This window comes from Tamandua tetradactyla, chromosome 10 (assembly GCF_023851605.1).
Source record: "Tamandua tetradactyla isolate mTamTet1 chromosome 10, mTamTet1.pri, whole genome shotgun sequence".
NCBI classification, from domain to species: Eukaryota; Metazoa; Chordata; class Mammalia; order Pilosa; family Myrmecophagidae; genus Tamandua; species Tamandua tetradactyla.
The window spans coordinates 54177637-54189078 of NC_135336.1; the positions used below are offsets into that span (position 1 = coordinate 54177637).

Here is an 11442-nt window from a genome sequence, read left to right on the forward strand (position 1 = left end):
TTAATTTTAAAGTTCGTAAAATTTTGCAGTTTAGGAAAAACACTTGGTTCCATATAAGTTAGTTCATTTAACTAAGATTCTCAAATGGTTTCTTAATTATCTTACATATAAAACCATTATATAATGAAACACATTATGAAAAGAGGTGTGTAAGGGGTGCTTATAGTAAAAATTATTTAACATAATTTATTGCCTTTTTTTTAGCTTGCATCATATTAAAATATAAACACTCAATGTCAATTTTTCTCTTATATTTCTTTGTTAAATGCCTTGCATTTCTCTTAATTATACTGGTAATACATGCTTATTGTAATTTTTTTTGTAATCTGTAAGTAAAACAGATAAGTATAGTCTGCTTATACACCTAATTGCACACTTTTCTAAAAGCTAGTCACTTTAGACATTTTATTATGCATTTTTCTCTAAAGAGTTATATGCATTTTTGAACAAAGTTTTGTGATGTGATTGGTAAATGGTTTTTTTAGTCATGTTTTATATTTTCATGCCTGAGCATGATTTTCAATTGCTTAGAAACATGTTGATGTTCTAGATTTTGTCCACAAATAGATAGACAATTTCAAATATATAATCAATTCCCCAACTTCTATGACATTCTTCAAAAGCATCAACCTTCTCAAGTCAACCAATTTTGCATTTTGTACCAAACAGCCTTTTCATTTCAGTGTCTGGAATATAAAATGGCGGGTCTCCATGTTTAGCTGGAGAATAAGAAACAACAGATGTGAAGTACTGGGACCTTTTCCTAGTTAGGGACAACTTTACATCACCATAGCATTCGCAGCCACCTGATTAACAGTGACTAAGACTCCTCTATTCCAAATCCTGTTAAATTCACCAGTGTTTATTCTGAAACTATCAAAAATGCTTCAGAAGTACAATGATATGCTCCCTGAAGGACTTTTAAATACTTCGGCTCTGGGAATTTCAGCAATAGTTTCTACAGAATAAGAAAGAGTCTGCTCTGTAAAAAATTCTCAAAAATTCACTGATCTCCACACCAACCACGCTGTGTCCCCGGTCTGTAAACTGATGTCCTTATTCTTGATGAAATGAAATGTTGTGGCATACCCACTTTTCTTGCCATTTTTCCAGTGTTAGTATTCAGTATTTATGTACCTCATTATTGGGGTACTCGCTAATTTTGAGTAAAGTTCTTATATCATTCATAGTTTTGTAGTCACCTTTGCCTCACAAACATATCTTCAAGCTGCTTTTTGATTGGTAGCAGAAACCCAGAGGTCATTATCTTTATTTTTCTTTGAGTTTGTCAGATATTCCATAAAAGGATCTTTCAATTCCTATGTTAAGGATTGTATCCTTAGGGCCACTAATCTCTCCAGCCACCCACTGCCTGCCGCTATCTCCTCTCTGTTCATGTTTAAACAGTTTTATTCACACATCATGCAATCCAGCCTAAATGTATAGATATGCCTTTGCTACTGTAACCTATCTGAAGACATTTCCTTTTCTTCCACAATGAATCCATACCCCTTCCCCATGCCTCCCACCTGTTGAGATTTAGTTTTGGTATAATGCCTTTGTTACATTCAGTGAAAGCATATTGGGATGTTACTGCAGACCTAGCTTGTATTGGTTGTAGTTTTTCCAATATACCATCTGTCTTAGTTTGCAAGTTGCTGGAATGCCATACAGTAGGAATATAATAGCTTTTTAAAGGAGGAATTTATTAAGGTGCAAGTTTACAGTTCTAAAGCCTTGAAAATGTCCAAATTAAAGTAAGGTTATAGAAATATCCAAAATAAGGCATCCAAGGACAGATGTCTTGGTTCAAGAAGGCTGATGATGTTCAGGTTTTCTCTCTCAACTGGAAAGGCATATGGCAAATATGGTAACATCTGCTACCTTTCTCTCCAGGGTTCTTGTTTCATGAAGCTCCACCAGGGGCATTTTCCTTCTTCATTTCCAAAAATGTCTGGCTGCATGGAAGCTCATGGTTCTCATGGCTCTGCTGCTTCTGACGGCTCTCTAGCTTTCTCCAAAATGTTTCCTCCTTTAAAGGATTTCAGTAGACTAATCAAAACCCACCCGGGATGGGTGGAGTCACATCTACCATTAATTAAAGATTAATATCCACAATTGGGCAAGTCACATCTCTGTGGTGATAATCTAAACAAGCTGCCAACCTACAGTACTGAATAAGGATAAAAAGAAATGGCTGCTTCTACAAAATGGATCAGTGTTAAAACATGGCTTTTCTAGGGTACACAATCCTTTCAAATCAGCACACCACCTATTTTCAACACTCTGCAATACTGACATTCATTTGTTCTCCTACATGCAAAAATATTGTTTTTATTTGTACATTTAATCATCATCAATGATGATGCCACTAGTCCACTCTAGGCATTCCTAAATTATACCATCTCAGTCTTTATCCTCTGCCTTTCTTTCTGGTTTCATACATGCCCCAGCTCTTCTCCCTTTATCATACTCACATTCAGCTACATTCAGTGTACTTATATTTTTGTGCTACAATCAGATAGTAATGTGCTGTCAATGTATGAATTTTTGGTCAGTCCTATTGGACAATCTGTATTCCTTCTGCATCAATTACCCAATCTCTACCCTATTTCTATTTCTTGATAATCTGTATTCTTAACTTCAATTCTCCATGTTCTCTAATTAATGTTAGTTCATATTAGTGAGACCATTCGGCATTTGTCCTTTTGTTCCTAATTTCATTCAGCATAATGTCCTCAAGGTTCATCTACATTGTTGCATGCTTTGTGACATTTTCTGTCTTATAGATGTGTAATATTCCATCATATGTATATACCATAGCTTGTTTGGCCACTCATCTATTGATGGACATTTGAGCTGTTTCCATCTCTTGGCAATCGTACATAATGTTGCTATAAATATTAGTGTCCAAATGTCTGTTTGTGTCCTTGCCCCCAGGTCATCTGAATATATACCTAGCAATAGGATTGCTGCATCATATGGCAATTGCCTACTCAGCATTCCTAGGGAACCACCAAACTGCTTTATAGAGCGGCTGTACCATTTTACATTCCCACCAACTGCGGATAAGTATGCCTCTTTCTCCACATCCTCTCGAGCTCTTGTCATTTTCTTTCTTTCTTTTTTTTTTGTTTTGATAGTGGCCATTCTAGTGGTGCCAGATGACACCTCATTGTGGTTTTGATTTGCATCTCCCTAATAGTCAGGGACTTTGAGCATCTTTTCATGTGCCTTTTAACCACATGTACTTCCTCTACTGAGAAGTGTCTGTTCATGTATTTTGCCCCTTTTTTTAAATCGGCTTGTTGGTCTTTTTGTTGTTGAATAATCTCTTCATATATTTATATGTTGTGGTAGTTAGATTCAGTTGTCAGCTTGGCCAGGTGAAGGCACCTAGTTCTGCTGCTGTGGACATGAGCTAATGGTGCATGAATCTCATCTGTTGCTGACTTACATCTGCAGTCGGCTAGGAAGCGTGCCTGCTGCAATGAATGACGTTTGATTAACTGGCTGGTGCTTAAAGGAGAAAGCACAATGTAGCATGGCCCAAGCAGCTCAGCATTCCTCATTTCAGCACTTGCAGCTCAGCCCAGGCCCTTGGAGTGCAGGAAGGAATCACCCTGGGGAAAGTTGTTGGAACCCAGAGGCCTTGAGAGAAGGCCAGCAGAGATTACCCTGAGCCTTACCACGTAAGAAAGAACCTCATTGGAAAGTTAGCTGCCTTTCCTCTGAAGAACTGACAAAATAAATCCACTTTCATTAAAAGCCAATCTGTCTCTCGTGTGTTGCATTCTGGCAGCTAGCAAACTAGAACAGATATTGGTACCAGGAGAGTGGGGTGCTGCTGTGGTTTGCAAATACCAGATCTGATGGAACAGTTTTTTGGATAGCTAAGGGGAAGATTTTGGAGGAACTGTGAAGAGAACAATGGAGAAGTCCTGGAGTGCTTGAAGAGACTGTTGGTGTAAATGGAACCACTACCAATCTTGACAAAGGAGGACACAAAAGGAAGAAAAATGGAGTTTGCAGAGTGAGAACTGTGGAAACTTGGGTCTGAAGCCCAGAAACCTCAGCCAGGAGAGTGGATCCACCCATATACATGGAGAGGGAAAGTTTACCCTGAAGGGCAACATGAGCCTCCCACCTTGTTGCAGTGGAAGAGTTGTGCAGCTTCAGGCCTTGGAGAAGGTAGAGCACACTCCTTGGGGGACTGGGTAGAGCCTGGTTGCCACCACATGGAGGGGTTGAACGTGTGCCCTGGAAATGGCAGAGAGCCCAGGGGTGGCCCTGATGCCTGGAGAGAGTGGAGCCAAGTAAAAGATGGTCTCCTAAATGTTCCTTGAGGTTGATTTGGAAAGAGGCAGCCCACTGCATAGGCCCTCAGAAAGGGTGGGACTGCCACTTTCTAAAGCCGAATGATGACTTTTTTTGGGGTATAGAATTCTTTGTTTCCAATTTTTCTCTTTTAGAGTCTTAAATATGTCATACCTCTGCCTTCTCACCTCCATGGTTTCTGCTGAGAAACCCACATATAGTCTTATTGGGCTTCTTTTTTTGTATTTTGTATGTGACATCATTGTATGTGATGGATTGCTTTGCTCTTGCTGCTTTAAAATTTCTCTCTTTGACATCTGACAATCTGATTAGTAGGTGTAATATGTCTATTTAGATCTATTTTATATGGGGTACACTGCATTTCTTGGATCTGTAATTTTATGTCTTTCATAAGAAATGCAAAATTCTCAGTGATTATTTCTTCCACTAGTCTTTCTCGTCCTTTTCCTTTCTCTTTTCCTCTGGAACCCACACAACACATGTGTTCATGTGCTTTGATGTTGTCATTCAATGCCCTGAAATCTTGCTCATATTTTTCCATTTTTCTTTATATTTCTTTTGTTTTTCATATTTAAGATGTCGAATCCTCTAGTTCACTAATCCTTTCTTCTGCCTCTTCATATATATTTCCATTGTTTTTTACATCTCTTCTATTGTGACTTTCATTTCCATAAGTTCTGTGATTTGTTTTTTCAGATTTTCTAGTTCTTCTTTTTGTTCACCCATGTCTTCTGTATATCCTCCCTCAACTTGCTGATTTGATTTTTGTTGAGATTTTCTATGTCTGTTTGAACATCCTAAATTAGTTGTTTCAACTCCTGAATCTCATTTGAAGTGTTGGTTTGTTTTTTTCACTGGGCCATATTTTTTACTTTCTTGGTATGAGTTTTTATTTTTTGCTGGCATGTAGGCTTTTGATTTTCTTAGTTTATGCTGAATGTTGTTTTCACACTTTTACCTAAGATTTTCTTGCTTGATTGCTTTCTCCTCTATATGTTCTTTGATATTCAGTTCAACTTATTCTAGACATCTATCATAGGTTTTGTTTTACCTATCAGAATTTTTCAGTTCTTGTTTTTCCTTTACTTGCCCTGCCTATATGGAGACCATTTTTTTTTTTGAGAAGATCTTCTCAGATATTACAGTCCCCATTCAGATTTTCCCAGATCAGACAGGTCCACGTCTCAGGAGAAAAAAGTCACCAGCATTAGTTTTCCCTAAAGGTGTGACCAGCAGGCTGTGAGACATTCTTAAGAAGCCTCTAGACTCTGTGCATTTCCTATCCTGCCCAGCATGTGGCACTTGTCTACCTGTGCCTTCCCATCAGTGTAAAGTGATGTGGTGCTTTTAATTTCAGCACACTCTCCCTACCAGGGTATGATTGAGAAGGAAGTGAGATTGTAGGCTGGCCTTAATTGCTTCAGTTTTCCAATCCCGGAGTCTTGAAGGAGAAATTCTACTTGAGCTAGGCCCACCTTTCTCTTGGGTAAGGGAATTAATTCCTTTCACCTGACATTACTTTGTCTCTCAGCCAAGCTTAATACCACCCTTGCCTGAGGCGCTGCTGGAACCTGAGAAGGCTTCCACTTCATATCAATTAGATTAGATGTTAAGAGGTAGAGAAAAATTAAAAAAAAAAAAGGAAAAGAAAAAATATCCAAAAGGCTTTTTCTTCAGAGTGGGACCTGTACTCCATGAGTTTGTCAATCAAGAGCTTAAGTGGTACATGGCTCTGTATCTCCAGGCTCTATGTACCTCCTTTCCTTGGGGTCCAGCCTTTTTGCAGTATTTTGTGCTTTCCAACTAAAAAAGCCTTTTTTTTTTTTCCATCAGCCATGCCCCGTCTCTGCCAGGGCAAAAATTTCTACTACCTTTAGCTTATTCTGGATTTCTCTGTCCTGGGGGCCTATTTTCAGTAGTCAGAATTTGTTAATTAAATCGACAAGTGGAGCTTGGGTGAGCTATGTCTTTGCTGCGAGTAAAGTCTATTCCCTTTCCCCTTGGGGAATCTGTCACATCCATAGGGGAAGGGCATTGTCTTCTGTGTCTTGGATGACTTAAAATTCTGTATAGGGTCTTAGCCAAACCACTTGTTCCAAACTGGTGTACCCTGTGTGCCCAGTTACTGATTTAGTTCCAGCAGTTGTTCCTAGCTATTAGATTAGATGTTAAGAGAGAGAAAAAAATTTAAAAAAAAATTTTTTCTTCCAGCTGCTCTGGAAGACGAACTAAATTCCACACTCACTAAGCCACCATCTTGCCCCACCTCATCATCATCTTGCCCCACCTCTGCCCACTTGCCTGATTTTTAAACATCTAGTGAATTCAATATTAAACAGCTGTTTTGAATTTCACACCAGCCTAGGAATTAGAAAATCTGGATTCTGGTTATAAACATTATATTTGCTAAATTTTGGACCTTTGGCCAGTCATTTATTTTCTCCAAATTATAGCCTATGCACCTTATCAGAAATATGACTCAAAAAACAAAGCCTAGATAAAACAAAGGCTCTTGAAAATCATACTAGTTTATTGTCTCTTAAAAAATCAACTAGTTGAAAACTGGCTTCTATCTTATTTCCATTCTTGGATATAAAAAAAAAATTAAAGACAGTATTTAACCTTAAGGAGGTTATAACATATTTTATAATCCAAATTTAATTTCTTCCTATTATTTTCATTTATATATCATTCCCAGTTTTTTCTTTCTACTATCTTATTCTAAAGATAGTTATTCACCAAAACTTTTATTTGTGTAGTTATTCACCAAAACTTTTATCACTTTTAGAATATCTGTCTCATTCTAACTTTGCTTTTATATCATTCTAATTAAACATAATCTACCTATAACTTAAAAAGAAGATGACTAATTCACATGCAATTGTCCTACATGTTCCAGGTGCACCAAATTTTATGAGGCTGCTAATATTTGTTTTGTGATCCATATTAGTCACAGTATAGCATCAGTTGTTGGCAGCATAATAAGACCCTACTGAACATAAAGCTAACCTATTTTTATTTTTTTTTAAATGAGAAGAAACACTTAGCGATGTTGTCAAATTCTTGAGTGGAAGAGAAAAAGTTTAATTCTATCACCATAAAATTTTTGTTCTGCATTCAGTTTTTACCTAATCTCAGCATAGAGCACTATACAATATATATCTTTTTGTGTAATAACCTTGAAAAACTTGCTTCAAGTTTTTCTTCTTCATTACAACAGCAGAAAAAGCTCAGAGTCCCTTAAATTTAATAAAAAATTAATTATTTTTTGTCCAATAATTTATAGTTCCAATTTATACTAAATAGGCAAATGCTGATATGAAGTGCAAATGAAATCTGGCCAATTCTAAGCAAATCAGGCATAAAATTACATTTTGATAAACTTTGATTCCACTTCCTATTACCCTTTTCTCTATATCATGCATATGTAAGCTTCATGTGTAATTTGTGTACACAGATGCTGAGTTTTATTGCTCTAGCAATTTAGAAACCTGACTGTTGAATAAAAGATATTAGCATATTCAGGCAGAAACCACTGAGTGTAAAAAACATACCAAGATGTTGTTAAAAATATACTATTTAATAATAACTAAAGGAGCCAAGGTAGAAGAGGTAAGATAAGCCTTAACAATTCTGTCTCTTTAATAGGAGTAGAATCTTGACCAATCTATTGTCTTTTGCACTAATTATTTTGCACCATGAATAATTAAAAGAGACATAATAGGGAATGTAATTTGTAAAGCAAAGCAAGAGAGCAGAATTAATTAATATATGTATTTTTATAGAAAATGGGAGTTAGAAAGTTAACATCAGACAACCATGCTATCACTTACTAAGGAGGTGCTTTTTATCTAGGAATGTGGTTAACTAAGTTAATGATGACTAAATAAATACAAATATCTCAACATAACTTACAAAAAAAGGAAGAACAAACAAAAACTATACAGATTTCATGCTTTTAGCATAAGCAAAAGACAGAGAATGCCCAAATTTCAATAGGCTGTAAATAGAATAATAAATGCCAAATTTCAGTGACGGTATCTGGCATGCTACTGTCCAAGTATTTGATTCTACATGAGCAAGGACAGTCAAGAAACACCTACATAGAGAGGTTGATAAGAGAGCAAGAGGCAGGGATAAGACTGACCTAAATTCATTGAAGCAAAGATAAAAGGTCATTTTCAGGTAAAAATAGTGAAAAAGAACACAAATCAAAAGAGGCAGCAGGGAAATAGCATGACTATATATGTGGGACATGAGGATGCAGTATTGTAAATGGTATTTTAATGGGAAAAGAGAGTAAAAATGAATGGAGTGGTCACTTTAGCAGCACATATACTAAAATTGGAACAATACAGAGATTAGCATGGCCCCTATGGAAGGATGATGCATAAATTTGTGCCACATTCCCTATTTTATTCTAATGAGTCAGAAAACACTTTAACAAGTAAAAGGTATATTTCCTGATAATGGACATGCAAAATATTAAAAGAAAATTTGGAGACAAAAAAAAAAAAACATAAAGAGGGAAAGCAGAGGCATATGGGAGCAGAGAAATGCATGCTATTGAAGTTAAGTTGTTATGTTTCTCAGATTAATAGTTTATAGATGTAAAATGTGTAATATAAACCTTAGGGTAACTGCAAAGAAGTTATTTTAAAAATGTAGAGCAATATTGAGAATGGAATCAGTCATAAACGTAAATGATCAACTATATAGAAAAGGAGGAAAAGTAAAAGAGGAAAAATGATACTACATATCAAAACCAAATGACAAAATGAATTAAAAAATACTACCTTTACAATAATGACACTGAATGTTAATGGAATAAACTCCTTAATCAAAAGACAGTTTGACAGAATGGTTTTAAAATGCATGATACAACTATATATGTTGTTTACAAGAAACTTACCTTCGTCCCAAAGACACAAATAAGTTGAAAGTGATAGAATGTAAAAAGATATTCCATGCAAATAGTAACCAAAAGGAGCTTGGGTAGCTTTATAAATATCAAAAAAAAAAATAAATAGACTTTAAGTCAAAAGCTGCTTTAAGAAACACAGGCAATCCACCAAGAAGAGATAACAATCATAAATATTTATACACCTCACCACAGTGTCCTAAAATACATGAGACTAACACTGGTAAAACTGAAGGGAGAAATAGACATCTTTACAATAACATTTGGAGATAGCAATGCATCATAGATAGAACATTTAGATGGAATATTAATAAAGAAACAGAGAACTTTAATAATATAATAAGTGAACTAGACATAATAGACATATACAGAATACTAGTCTCCAATATAGCAGGATATATATTCTTCTCAAGTACCCATGAATCAATCTCCAGAATACCACATGTGGGTCACAAAACAAATCTTGATTAATTTTAAAAATCAAAGTTATACAAAGTATTTTCTCTGAGCATAGTAGAATAAGCAGGAAATAAAAAACAGGCAGAGAATGGGAAAATCCACAAATATGTGGAGATTAAATAACACCCCCTTAAACGATCAGTGGGTCAAAGAAGAAATGGCAAGGGAAATCAGTAAATATCTCTGAATAAGAGCAAGAACACAACATATCAAAACTTGAGGAATACAGAGAAGGCTTAGAGGGTAACTTATAGCCCCCAATGTTTACATAAAAATCAGAGCTAAACTCAAAGACCTATCCACATACCTAGAAGAATTAGAAACTGACTCAAAAGAAGGAGAAGGAAAGAAATAGCAAAGATTAGAGTAGAAATAAATCAAATAAAAAAATTAAAAAATTGCAGAGTATTAACAAAACGAAAATTACTCCTATGTAAATATCAATTAAATTAGCAAACAATTCACTATACTGAAAAGAAAAGAAAATAAGATGCAAATAACTAAAATAAGAAATGAAAGGGGGGACATTTCTACTGATCCCACAGAAATAAATAGGAGCATAAGCAGATACTACAAACACTGTATGCTAAAATATTAGACAATCTAGATGAAATGGACAACTTCCTAAAAACACGAAAGCAATCTACATGGACTCTTCAGGAAATAGAAGATCCCAACAGACCAATTACAAGTAAAGAGGTTGAATCAGTCATCCAAAACCTGATCCAGGAATTCTACCAAAAATCCCAAGAAGAGTAATACCAATGTTGCTGAAACAGCTTCCAAAATGTTGAATAGGAGGGGACACTACCTAACAGATTCTATAAGGCAAACATCACCTAATACCAAAGACAGATAAAGATACTCCAAGAAAAGAAAATTACAGAACAGCTTATTTTATGAATATAGATGCAAAAATCCTCAACAAAATACATGTGTATCAAATCTAATAGCACCCTAAAATAATTAAACAACATAATCAAATGTCTTATATAACAGGTGTGCAAGGGTAGTTCAACATAAGAAAATCAGTTAATGTAATATGCCAAACTAACAAATCAAAGGGGGAAAACCACATGATCATCTTGGTTGATGCAGAAAAGGCATTTAACAAAGTCCAGCATCCTTTTTTGATTAATAATAATACTTAAAAAAGCATTTAGAAAATTAGAAATAAGTGGAACACTTACTTTTTGGTAAACCTATAACTTCTCTAATTAAAAGTAATATAATAATAATAATAATAATAAGGAAAGGAGAATTATATTGGTGTCAGACTTTACCAGTGAAGAAGCAATTTAAAAAGTTCAAATATTGACAGACACATCCAATTATTTTATGTCTAGCCTAGCAGATAGATAGTTTTAAAAAGTAAAAACAAACAATAGCTTCATCGTGCAGGCACTCAAATAATTCACTACCCATTAATCTTTCTAATGCCAGCTACCTGATGAAAAGCTCCATCTAAACAAGAACTTACATGGGAAATTTAAGCAAAAGGACTAATAGTGAATATCCATTATAAATCTAAGACTAAAATAGGGATGAGAAGAGAATCAAAGAATTCTATATTTATATTGTTTGTTCTACAATACATTATATATTATGTTATATGTTATGACAAAGTAGAAATAATTAAATTAAAAATAGAAGAGGAGGAAGAAAGAATGTGGAATATTGAATAAGCTTATAGATTGTCATATAGGTAAAGGATTGGAGTTCAA

The 11442-nt window shown here is 35.1% G+C and overlaps 1 non-coding gene and 1 pseudogene across 1 annotated transcript; one reads left to right on the forward strand and one right to left on the reverse strand.

Moving 5' to 3' along the window:
• Positions 1 to 546: 546 nt before the first annotated feature.
• Positions 547 to 1188, reverse strand: LOC143647669 (thiopurine S-methyltransferase pseudogene; annotated as a pseudogene).
• A 7464-nt stretch (positions 1189 to 8652) lies between these two features.
• Positions 8653 to 8756, forward strand: LOC143648982 (U6 spliceosomal RNA). Its single transcript, XR_013158872.1, has one exon. It is a non-coding gene; the product is annotated as a U6 spliceosomal RNA (small nuclear RNA).
• The last annotated feature ends 2686 nt before the right edge of the window (positions 8757 to 11442 follow it).